A 10777-nucleotide genomic window follows, 5' to 3' on the forward strand; every position below is an offset into this window, starting at 1 on the left:
CCCTCTCTCTGCTATTACCGATAACGGGCCTATCGAATTTTTCATACCAGGCCATGGTGACAACTATCTGGACCTCAACAACACCTTGGTGCATTTACGTCTAAAAGTGACCAAAAGAGATGGGTCTAATATTGCAGACGATGCCAAAGTGAGTCTCATTAATTACCCCTTGGCCACCATTTTCTCCCAAGTTGATGTGACTTTGGGTGAACGCCTAATCAGTCAAAGCAGCGCTACATACCCTTATAGAGCCATCATGGAGTGTTTACTAAACTACTCCGAAGACACTCTCAAAACCCAATTTAGCGCCGGGCTGTTTAGCAAGGATACTGCAGGAGCCTCTATGGAATCGACAGACCCTTCCACCGGTGCAAACAAAGGACTAGCGGCACGAGCTCGCTACTGCGCCGAATCTCGAGAGTTTCATTTGCTAGGCCCTATACACTCTGACATTTTCTTTCAAGAACGGTTACTCTTAAATTCGGTTGATTTAAGATTAAAATTAACCAGGGCCAAGGATGATTTTTGCCTGATGTCTCCCCAAGACGGGGATTTTAGTTTGAAAGTGTTGGGGGCAACCCTTTTTATTAAAAAAGTATCTGTATCTCCGGCCGTGCGCCTGGGTCACTCACATGCTTTGATGAAAGGAAATGCCCTTTACCCTCTCCAAAGAATTACCATGAAAACCTTTAGCATACCTGTGGGCAGTAGAATCTGCAGTCAAGAAAACCTATTTCTAGGCCCTTTACCTAGATATGTGGTTATAGGTCTGGTTGATCACGCCTCTAATACGGGCAGTTTAGATAAAAAACCCTTTAATTTTCAGCACTTCAATGCAGAGTATGTAGCGCTCTGTCAGGACGGACGTCAGGTTCCGGCGAAGGCTTTCCAACCACAATTTAATAACAACATATCTGTGCGAGAATTTTACAATCTATTCCTGGCTACAGGGCGACATCTAAAAGATCTCTCTTTACCTATTGACAGAAATGATTTTGCAGAGGGTTACACATTGTATGCTTTCAATTTATCACCTGATGATGACACCTCAGGAAATCTGTCTGTGGTGTCCCAAGGTAACCTCAGGCTGGAAATGCGTTTCCGTACACCTTTAGCCTGTACAGTTAGCATGATTGTTTACGCATGCTCTGATTCAATCTTGGAAGTGAATGCCCGAAGACAGGTCTTAGTGGATTATTATTAAGGACCTTTGAACAAAGACATGAATACCCAAGAGTTGGACGGGCTCATGAGCCGCTTGATTGGAAAACAATTTTGTGGAGTGTTGGCTTGTGATGAATTACCTATTGAGATATGGCCTGAGAGGCCTGCAATGTTTATTGTCAATACCCATCCTAAACACATGCCTGGTGAACATTGGCTAGCTATGACATTAGAACAGGAAGGTGGACGAAAAATCTCAACTTTTTTTGATTCCTATGGCTTTCCCCCCGGTTTTTCACATTTCCCTAAATCTATTAAAGATTTTTTGACCCTAAACGGTACAAAGATCTACTACAACATCAAACAAGTGCAAGATAACCTTTCCACTACATGCGGTCACCACTGTGTATTTTACCTGTGCCAAAGAGCCCGGGGAGTTTCTTTTGAAGATGTTATGTCTCTTTATAAGGATGATTTAAGAAGTAATGATAACCTTGTATCTTGTTTTGTTAGAAAATATCAAAAGTGTTCAAATGTGTGTCCTTTAAGAACGCGTAATCAAGGCGTATGCTCACGTCATATGTTTCAAGAATGCCACAAATGTTAACTTGCTTATTTTTCAAATAAAAAATGTATTGAATTTAATCATAGTCATTCAAAAGTCATTTTCAAAAGTCTAACCACGCCGAGAGATCGGGTTTAGGAAAAGGTCCTGAGACGTTCATGGGAGTAAATGAGTTAGCATCATCGCTTTCATAGGGGGACGGTGTCGTTGGGGCATCTTTAGGGGTGCTGTATCTCGTTGAAGGCTTTTGTTTTAAAGCTTGAATCTGTTGACGAAGCTTATGGTTGGGTACACCGGAGAGGGGGATGTTGAGGATTGCCAGGGCCTTAAGAAACTGACGCCAGCCGGGAGGCCTTCGGTCATCAGCAACCTTGTGGGCAGCCGTGGTACTTTTAAGCAAGTCCTGCATATGGGACCCCCTAACCACAGAGCCCTGAAGGATAAACTCTCCAGAGTCGTTCCAAGCAGCTATCCCCTTTGAGTCTTTTATCTTGTTCATAATGTATTTAACATTCTTCCTGTTACGTAAAGGCACATGTGTCAGTAGGTCATGCATAACTTTATCTTCAAATGGCATTTGAGCTTCACCCGACATATTATCTCCACTAGGTAAGATCGACGGTACAGGCCTTACAGGGGCATGGCTATCGTTAGGTTCGACATCTGTTAAAGGGTCCGGTAGGGAAAGGGTTAAATGGTTAGTCTCTCTCTCCCCTTGCTTTACCCGAGTCAAATACCTTTGCATTAGGTTTGTGTATTTTTGAATCTTATCATAGGGGTTCAATCCTTTTCGGTTCAAAACATCCTTCATGGCCGTATCCAAATCATTTTCCGCTGTTTGTCTGATATCTTCAGGACCCTGCATTTGTTTTTTAAGTCTATCCAACTCTTGTTGAGGCACCAAGTACATTTTAGTGGCCATCACACCACGTGTTCAACCCCCACGTCTGGCCGCAATAAGGCTGGTGATGAAGGGCACGGCTATACTGAGTAAAGGTAGAAGAAAACCCCCAGACTGTTGTATACTATGTCTTTTCTTTTGAAGACTGGCCCTTTTATTGGCAAAGAGTTTGATCGCTGTCTTTTGTCTCCTTAATTTTTTCAATTGGTTCAGGGTGAGTGGAATGCGTCCTTTGAGAAGATTCAAAGCAATCTCACATAGGGCTAATATGAGATCTGAAGAACAGCGACCCAAGATGGCCTTCCGTTCTTTAGCTGTAGAACCTACTAGCCTTCTCAAGAGGGGGAGGTTTCTTTTTAAACGCAGAGACATAGCGTTTACTTTTTAGGAAGGTATGCAGCAGGCCTCTCCCCCCGAAACAGCCCTGTACGTAGCCTAAGGTGTTCTGGAGTATTTGCTTTTAAATCCACGATTAAATAAGAAAATGGCTCTTTGGTAGCGTCCTCATAGCTCTCCATAAAGTATGATTTCCGTCCAGGGTACATCTGCTGAGCTAGAGTGCTAATTTGCAGTTTGTCTCTAGGATTTTTAAACAATACCATGTAGTTGGCATTCAAGCTAATGGTCCGACTATTTTTACCTTGGTGAAACACATTCTGGACCAAGTAAAGCACGGACAGGTTTCTATGATGAGTATATTGGGTAAAAGCTCGTGCAATTTCAGGGTGTTCGCTACCAGCAAATAGCATATCGTCCAAAACCAGCAGATTATTTACATGTGGGGGGGAGAAGTTCATCATCAGACAGAGAATCGGGTATTCCTTCAACAAACTTGATTTTTATTGTCTTCAATAATTCATCATACAGAGGTTGGTAACATGAATAACACCATACAATATTGTCAGGCTTTTGAGATAACACATGTTCAGAATTCTCTAAAATACTTTTTACAAAAAAAGTTTTACCACTGTTTGAAGGGCCTGCAATTAATGCTGAAAAAGGCAATTGTAGACGGGGGTCAAAACCCTCGACAGCAGTCATAATATCTTAAGCTTTAAGACACACTGGGGCTTGTAGCATAAGTCAGTAGCCAAAGGGCAATGTGGTACCGTCAGGCAATAGCTGTCTCTTGTCATAGACTACCCTGAATCTTTTAGTGAGTGGTGCGTTTCTTAGATGGAACCCCTTTTTATCCCTCACTATTTTGTTGTAGGAGCTCAAAATCTCCAAGTCACTATTCTTGTCCTTTACGAACCCCTCGACCAAGCGCGTGATTGATTCCAAGTTTACACGCGGTGCATTTTCATAGTTTTGAGTCACGCCTTTGGCTTTCAACACCACGTGATTGGCTTTAGTCCTAAAAGCATAGCTTTTTGGACCACATGAGGACCATTCTGTAATATGGTCACCCTCTTCGAGTTCACTCGTTAAACCCCCAAGATAGTTGCTAAGTGGGGGGGTCCAATCCCCCGGTTTGCTTACATAGACCACAGAGTCTGTGTCGTGGTAAAGAACCCGCCTCTGAAGCTGTTCCATGAGGGTGTACAGTTCAAGGCGGCCATAGGCTGTGGTAAATGCTGCAAGAAACACATTTACATTACCCGGGGGTAGAACCCACTTTTGGTGGCGCCTCCATTGCACCAAGGCAATGTCTTGACTCAAGAAGGAAAAATGTGAAATTTCGTATTGGTCCGAAAAAACAAATTCCAAAAATTCTTCGGGGTCTTTAATGATCGAAGTTGTTAGCATATTGCATCTCTGCGCTAATTTCCCCCAAAGGGAGTTCAAGTACAATTTCGACACATTTCTTTTGGTTTTGTTGACCTCTATTCTGTCAGGGTCAAGAAGTATGCCTTCTCTGTCATGGTAGTCTTGAATGTACTGGTCTTTACTTTCTTGATCTGTGACCGATGCAGGATAGCCTGAAGCCATCTGCTTGCATCTCAAGAAGGTTTTGATGTACTCTTTAAAAAGTGTGTCTGATTTCCTGGAAAAGTTCCACACTTCAAAGATTTTGGCCACACGATACCCCTTCTCTAAAGCCTTAGAGAATTCTACAGTGACCCATACACCGGTCAGGGCTCTTTCTTGATCTGTGTGATCACAGGGGTTTTCCTGGTTGTGGTTTTCACAGCATGTGCGACAAAGGGGAAAGAAAAGTTTTCCTTTAGGACCCTTGTAAGGCAACACAGGTATAAACAGCCCCCTAGGAGGGTAGACAGTCGCTTTGATTAAACCAAAATAATTTTGGGGTTCGTCAAAGTCGCTGTGAATAATTTCAGGATGCCCTATAGGATAGAATGAGGAACTCATTACATGAGGATATAGGGATGTAAAATCTACATAGCCTATTGTCTCGTCGGGTTGAGCTACATAACGCAATGTCAAAGCATTGGTCCGGCCTCCAAACAAGGCCTGTCGCGGTTCCAGGGGCTCTGGAGGGTCATAATGGGTAAGGAAGGCCTTAACACTAGGATCTGCCTTTTTGAGGGCTGTCCATTCGTGCTCCCACAAAACCACAACTTTTAACCCGTAAGTAGCCTTTAAAGAATTCAGTTTGTCTTGAAACTCTTGGTACATTTCCCCAAAAGTCTTTTGGGTTAGGACACACAAGGTCTGGGGGACAAAGCATAATTTACAACCGTGGAAGAAACAACCGTTGTACTCATACACTGTCTCAACCCCGTCAATCTGTGTGTATCCATCTACATGGTAAGGCCCAAAAGCCTTCTCCCCCCGATTCAAAGCATGTTGGATAAAAATATCTTTATCCTGGGCCAAGTACTCCAACCATTGAATGGAACCACTAGAGTAGGCCTTGAATTGGCGTCGGTAGTTGTCTGGCGATGGGATAGCTATAGATTCAGGAGTTAGATAGTGTGTACGATAGGTTTTCATGCACGCTGATGCAATAGTTGTACAGCTCCAGGGGTCAATGCCCGCATCTTTGATTACCTCTTCTCTGAATCTGAGGCATCCTTCACGAAGTATAACAACGTCATTGTCACAGTATGATTCCATCTCTTTATGGAAATCAAAAGTGCCATGTCTTACGGTCTCGTACCATGTCATGAATCTCTCACGCTCTTTGGGAGACATTTGATCACACCCGTACATTTCGGGGGCTGGATAAGATCCTATATAATGTAGATTCTCCTCAGATGTGAAGAAATGAGGGAAATAGCCTTTGACAGAGTTTTCAAAACCCAAGGCCTCTGGCATTTGAGCCAATCTCATGGGTAAGAAGCTTAAGCTGTCAATGTATCTCTGTTTGAAGGCGGGGTCAACAAAGCATAATATTTTACTCCCTTGAGCTATGACACTGGGGGCCACGCCTTGCTGTATCAAAGGGTTCAGAAGCAGATAGGCGTCATAGGCCCTAGCATTGTGAGCTATAAACGTGAAGTTTCTGTACTGGGCTTTTCTAAAATGTTTTAGAAAGAGCCGGGCACAATTGGGTCCCTCGGCCGACCATTTTTCACCCTTGAAAGTCATGGTTGACACAAAAATAGGCAAATGAACCCCTGATTGCTGATTTGTCTCAAAATCATAAAACACATATTTCTCTGTATGTTCATCTTCAGCCAAGGGCTGAATGTAACACTCATGTGTTACTTCTTGAACCGCTTCCGCGTCTCTGCTTTTCAAAGGACCTTTACAGATTGGGCAGTGTATAATTCCACAAACATGAGGTTTAGGGCTATCTATTTTAAGGTTGTAATTGCAATGACATTTTGGACATTTCTTGTTAATGTCACAACTGCTTACAGATTTACATGCCTTGGGATGCCATGTTTCAGTTTTGTGTTTTTCGTAACAGTAGGCCGAACGACATGTGCGGTGACAATCCGCACAGGGGGTCAAGTTTAGCGGCTGCATAGGGCAATGTTTATCCAGACATACTGAACAGTTGTAACGGCACGAGTGCCCCCCCATGCGTGTGTAGCCGGTATGACAGGCTGGACAGACATATGGAGCACCTAAAAAGGCTGTGATGTTAGTTACGGCATAGTAATGCTCATTTTGCACATAAAAGTACATAGTCTTAGGATGTGGTTCGGGTATATTTTGGAACTTGAGGAGAGCGTCATTAGCCCTACTGTGGTACAAAACCACAATCTTGATGTTCAGAAAGTTTTCAAATTTGACTATGTCTGAGAAAGCCACAGCATCCTGTATACCGAGACCCACCGCAGTTTGTAGCTCTCGAGCTTTTTGTAACGCGGCTTGATCAGTACATCCTGGGCTGAGTAAGTGGGCCAAACCTATGGCAAAACATAGCTTATTACCTGGATTGTGAACGTTTATGAGATAGGCCCTTTTATTGCTTATGATTTCGGACTGCATTAAACTCTCGAGCTTTCGTCTCTGACCCCGCCCCCTTGTGGTTGTCGTACTAATTGTACTACAAGTTCGAGGGTCCTATCTGCTAGCACGTTTAAATTTGACTGAACAAGGCGTTCTAGCAGTTTAACAAATTGTTCAAGCTCTGCTTCACCATTCTGTAAAATAAGCGATACCCTTGCTCTGTAGACTGTCTCCACAAATTTCCAACTGTAAGAGATCCCTAGGTTCGCTATAATCTCTAATCCTCGCTAACAGTTCATTCAAAAGTGTCCATAAGCATTACGTAAAACACAGCATATTCCCGAATCTGACCCCCCCATGCGAAATTGAAAAACTGGCGAACCTCAATATTGCTGAATTTATTTCGACGCAAAACATGTACACTTCGATCAAGACCTCCCCCCTCCAGATTTGCTAGGCAATTGTCCAACTGTTCAAAAACATCGTATTGGGTTTCAGACTCTTCGGACATTGGTGTTAAAGGCTGATTTATAGGTGTCTGGGGTGCCGAATTAAACCTAGCGCTCTCGTTCTGTACACTGATCTCAAGACCGCCCCCCTCCAGATTTGCTAGACATTTGTCCAACTGTTCAAAACAATCATATTGACTTTCAGACTCTTCGGACAATGTTGTTAAAGGCTGTCTTAGAGGTGTCTGTGGGGCCGAATTAAACCTAGGGCTCGCGTTAAGCTGGGTAATTAGAGATATGATGGTTTCGGGAATCTGTGTTAACATGTTTTCCTCGGAAGGCCCTGACTCATTCATACGTGTAATAATGTCTATGAGTTCGGAGGGAATCTGTGATAATAGATTTTCATCTAGTTGTCATTATGTCAATTACCCCCGAATCATTCATATGGTTAACTATATCTTGGAGCTCTGTAGGGATCATGGCTAAGAGGGTTTCAATTGTCTCACTTTGGTCTATAGGGGGCGCCATCTGTCTAATTAAGGATGGTGTGTGTGTGTGTGTTTACATGTGTGTTTTTAACGGCGGTATTTGCTTGTTTTAGGCCCTAATGTTTTTTACAATACGGGGTAGCTCGCTACGCCAGAATGACACCATCCTGATTGTATTGATGCTCGAGTAGAATACACATGCGCCTCTGGAGTAGAGCCTTTTCGTGAGTTTTAAACCCAGGGTAAACGCTTTGAAAAAACGTTCTTGGTCTATTTCAGAATCTGCTGTTCTCCCCCACAGAATTGGCCGATTCAAGAAGGTTGGCAGCTTCAACAGAACATCAAATCGTCTACCTCAGAAATGTCATTTAAATCTTTGAAATCATCAGGTTTCGCTGTTTTCTTGACTGGTGTCTTTGGAGCCTCCTCGGGGATGCTTGTCTGGGCATCCTCCGATGTTTGTGCGTTGTCTTTATAAGCGGTGAGGCGTCTGAAATAAAAATGAATACATACAAAAATAGGTTATTAACCCTAAATATGTTAAAAATGCCAAATACATTTCAGATATAAGCCTATATATTAACAATACATTAATTAAATACCTCGGCTTTTTTGACGAGGGCTGTTCTGAAGAAGCTCTGAAACCAGGGGCTGATGTCTTGTTCAACTGTATACAGCATCTTCTGCAGGTCGGTAGAATGGTGAGCCTGAAAAAAACAAAAAACAAAAAAAAAAAAAACAGCATTAGGCCTTGTTTAACATATTCCGGCATAAAAAATATATTAAATATTAAAATAATAAATATATATAAATAATAATATATAATTGATTCATACATTGTCCTTGGAACGACGTCTCGTGATATCGCCAAGTAGATTGTTCGGGTGAAGCGGAACTGTGGATCTGAGCACTAATTATCCTTGGTGTTTAGAATATGGGGGACAACGTTGTCCTGGCCAAGGGGAGTTGACCTGCCGTTTTAAAGTCTCTGTTCGCTTGCTTTTGTGGTAAATACATCCTGGCGAGTAGGGCAGAAATGTCTCGTAGTCATATGCTTCGCAGAAACCAGTTCAGGCTCCATAGGGCCTCGTTAACCTTCTAGGCTTTAGGTCCTCTGTAAACATATAAAATAACTTTTAATATAAGATGCCCACACTTTTTGTTTTAAGGTATAAATATTTTATGTATGGAATTCTTGGAGCTTACTTACGTTTACAATTCAGGGTAGGCGTTTGTTTGTCTGCACTTTGTTCCGGAGCCCCATTGGATGGTTCGAGCTCAGTTATACCTCGGAGGTATCTGCGTGAATGCTTCACGAATCTATAAAACATTCGACAATATTAAAGCTATAATCACTTTAGCTAAATATTGCCTTGTTATACGGTAAGCATACTGATCCTAATGATTGTTTTAATATTTCTATAACATCCCACGCTTTTTCAAACCAATTCCCCAAACAACAACAAATCTAATAAAGATTTATTTCAAGAACTCACCTTGCGATAGATCCATTAGACTGTTTTCCCCCGATTTATCTTTTTTAACGCTTCAGTCCGATAACGATTCTTGGAGTTTCTGGAGGTGCTGTTTGGCCATCGGAACTAAAACGCTGCAACATTGCCCATGGTTTTCTAGCGCTTTGTACCCTACGACCCTATAGAAAAACCCTGAATGATTTTTACATAGCATTTGGGTTTGTCGTTTTTTTCGGGCTTATACCCCCCGCCCATGGTATATTTGACACATTTCAAACACATGGGTATTGGGTTGTGTCTAAACTATTAGGATCCTTTTGGAGCTCTTAAAATCTCGGGGGTGCTAGCCCCTAGATGCTGGGGGGGTGGGTTGGTCTCGACAATCGCTGGGATGAATGACTTTTTAGCCCACCTAAAAAAATAGTTTTATGAAAGGCCTTTAAGATTAGGAGTCGTAAGACACAATATTATTGTTGGGGGGTAGGCATCTGTTTTGCAGGCTAGTGTAAACCTTGGTTTCAAACGACTGCAAGGGTTATTTTTTAACAAACAACCGCCCCCCCTTTTTCTGTTTTTGAACCACACACACACACACACACACACAAACACACACAGCCAACTACCAGAAAATCCCTCACGCACATACGCGCGCACATGGCTTTTTCCGCAAGTTTTTTCTCAGGGACAGACTGCGCTAAGAGTGAACAAACGCGAGAGTTCATAACGTGGTGAGATTCTGATTTTAAAACCATTTATTTCATTCAAAATATTTAGTACATACATTTTATATCGTTACATTCTTAAGGTATTTTACGATGCCTTTCTTACAGATCCTGGGAGCTTATGCAACCAACCGCCATTGTCCGTGTCGAGTTCACCCTCAAAAGGCAAGGCTCTCTTGCTAGGTCCATCAACACATGGTAAGTTTTCACTCCAGGGGTAGATCCGCCGTCGGCCTTTTGGTCTTGACTCTGTCTCAAGGAAGCCTCGCCCAGCGCTTTAACTGTTCCCCATTTTGGGAAGAGAATGTCCAGCTTATTCATAAGTGTTAGAAAATTGGATAATTCCCCCCATTTAAAACTAAACACGGAATAAAAAAGTTTACATGTTTGCGTGCTCTGGAAGCTACAGGAGAATTGAACAGACTTTGTAGCATGTATACTTATCATAAAGGTCACAGGCTAAAATTGTCACTTTGTTGTCAGGGCTATAGTCCATTGAAGCAATCTTAGAGCCTTGAGATCACTGCGGCCGCAGACCTGTTCTTCCAACGCATATCCTGGCACATTTGTAACACTTAGGACCTGTTCAATTTTACAAAGAGCCAGCCTGATGTTTAGCCATTCTCTCATCCCCAGAGCCGGGGGAAAACTCCCAGGTTTTTGCAGGATAAAGGGGTTTGGGTCCACGGGTCTGTGAATAAT

This window comes from Oncorhynchus kisutch, linkage group LG14 (genome assembly GCF_002021735.2).
Source record: "Oncorhynchus kisutch isolate 150728-3 linkage group LG14, Okis_V2, whole genome shotgun sequence".
Classification (NCBI taxonomy): domain Eukaryota; kingdom Metazoa; phylum Chordata; class Actinopteri; order Salmoniformes; family Salmonidae; genus Oncorhynchus; species Oncorhynchus kisutch.